This window comes from Plecotus auritus (assembly GCF_963455305.1).
Source record: "Plecotus auritus genome assembly, chromosome: 3".
NCBI lineage: Eukaryota > Metazoa > Chordata > Mammalia > Chiroptera > Vespertilionidae > Plecotus > Plecotus auritus.
Genome location: NC_137772.1, coordinates 17,230,789 through 17,233,336, shown reverse-complemented (window position 1 = coordinate 17,233,336; position 2,548 = coordinate 17,230,789).

Sequence of the window (2,548 nt, the reverse complement as noted above, 5' to 3'; positions counted from 1 at the left end):
AGGCTGCTTACTCTGCGGGGACTCCAGCGGGGCTTAGAGGACTGGGCGCCACCATCTTGTGGCTATGGGGGCTGCCATTTTTTGTCGTGGAGTACGGTTAATTTGCATATTACTCTTTTGTTAGTTACTGATAGTTACTGAATCCTGTGGCAGCTGTGTTTCCCAAAGATGGCCACAACATTTCCCATCCCTCCTGTGGCCTTGCCACTTTCTGCCACGTCCTCTCTCTTGAAGTGGGGCTGACCTCTGACACCTTGGTAGCCAGTACACTGTTTGCTTGCAGAATTCCAAGGCCAAGGCTGAAAAGGCGAGGGTCTGCAGCCCCGCCCACTCCGCCAGGGTTTCCAGCTCCAGCCCTGGCCACGCCCCTCTGGGGCTCTGGCTGGCGTGTGGCCTTGCCCTCCCTGCTTGCTTCCCCTCTGTCGGCTGTGCCACCCTAGCACCTGGCTGTGCACCATGGCCCGCCTGCTGGTGCTGCTGGGCCCAGCAGGCAGGGTAAGTGCCTGGGTTGGGCCTCATGCCTCCTGGGTCCTGGGCGCCGCCCTGAGCTCAGCCGCCCCCCTGCCCCTATTCCTGAGCTGCTCCAGCCAGGGCCAGATGCCCAGCTGCTGGGACTGCAGCGGACACCAGGAAAGCCTCCCCACCCCATCCCTGAGTTGGGCGCCCTGATCCCAGGTCCACTTCCACCAAAGGAGAGCTTTTCCTGCACAACTGCCCAAGACCGAGAACCTCCAAGGTCCCTAGACCCCCAATTTCTGCTAGCCAAGGCTGTTGGCTGGCTGATCCTGTCTCCAATCGGGGTGTTGGAGGTGGATTGGGATCCGGGCTGGCCGAGGATGGCGTGGGGGTGGGGGGCTATTGGGGCCCAGATCAGACTGGTTGGCTACCACAGTGCGCGTCATAGCCACCGGTCATTCTGCTGTAATGGTCGCTGGGCTTTTATACCAGTATATAGACTAGAGGCTTGGTGCATGAATTTGTGCATGGGTGGGGTACCTCGGGTGGCCTGCAGGGATCAGGCCCCAGCTCGTGCCCCCAGCCTCGCAGCCCTGCAGCCCCACCTGGCACCCTGCCTTGGCCTGATGCTGCCCCCTCACCTGCTCCACCATCCCACCTGCGGGGTGATTGATTGGGGCCGGGCCCCCCGCCTGGCTCCTTCAGTGCCTGGGAGCCAAGCGGCGGCACCCCCCAACCCCCGCTGCCACTGGTTACTGTCTGTGGGGTGATCAGCAGGGCAATTGGGCCCCCACTCACACTGCCTTGGCCTGGTGCCACCCGTTCACCTGCTCCACCATCCTGCTGTGGTCCTGCTCTCATAGGGGCCCCATTGGGGCTGGCAGTGCCTCCACTGCCACCATTGCCAGCACCATGTCGTGGTACCCGCCATGTTCCGCGCTGCCCCCTGGTGGTCAGCGCACGTCATAGCGAGCAGTTGAACTCCCTGAGTCCCGGTCCAACTCCTGGTCCAATGACTGTCTGAGGGGACAATTTGCATATTAGGCTTTTATTATATAGGATAGGAGGTTAAGTTTTTCTTTTTATAAAAATATATTTTATTGATTTTTTACAGAGAGGAAGGGAGAGGAATAGTTAGAAATATCGATGGGAGAGAAACATTGATCAGCTGCCTCCTGCACACCTCCCACTAGGGATGTGCCCGCAACCATGGTACATGCCCTTGACCGGAATTGAACCTGGGACCCTTCAGTCTGCAGGCCGACGCTCTATCCACTGAGCCAAACCGGTCAGGGCTAAATTTTTATTGAAGTTTCCTTTTCAAGGCCTGTGCGAAGCAATTGAGGAGGTGACTCAGCTGTGAATCCAGAAAGCAGAACCAATAAGCATGGTCAGGCCGACCCATCAGAAGTCAAAACATCACCTTATCAAAATTATCTCATCACCTAATGACTAATTACAATAGCTGACGTCTGTGGACCCTCAGTCTGTAGACCCTCAGCCTTGCACGTAGCTGCATTCCTCACCCCAGCCCCTTCCCCTTTATAATCCTGTCCTTTGAATCTTGCTGGAAGGCAGGATTTGGTGCTTGTAAGCACCCTGTCTTCTTGGTTGGTTACCCTTATCAAAAAACACCTAATATGATTCAACCCTGCCTTCGTTATTGGACACAGCGACAGGCAGCCCGAGCCCACCCTGGAGTTTCCCGGGAACACTTCCTACAATAAAGATGAGAAAACAAGAAGTATGTAGTTTTTAAAGTGAGTTTTAGTTTCATTTCTGTTGGTAGGGCAAAAATAGAGTGTTCTTGGCAGCTAATCTTAATCTCCAGAGAGGAAATATTTTGAATATAAGCCAGTGGATAATTGGGGAGGAAGGAAAAGAAAAAACATACAAAACACCAGTTTGTTTCTATCAGAGCTTCCCTAGAAATATGTGGCATTATGATGCAGAAAGGATTCAATGAATTTGGCACTTGCCAGAAACCCAATGTCTTTATGTCATCTGCTAGATCCCGATTTCTCAGGTGCCTAATTCCTTTTTAAAATATATTGTGCTGCTAATTCTTCCCTTTTGCCGTCCTCTTCAATCA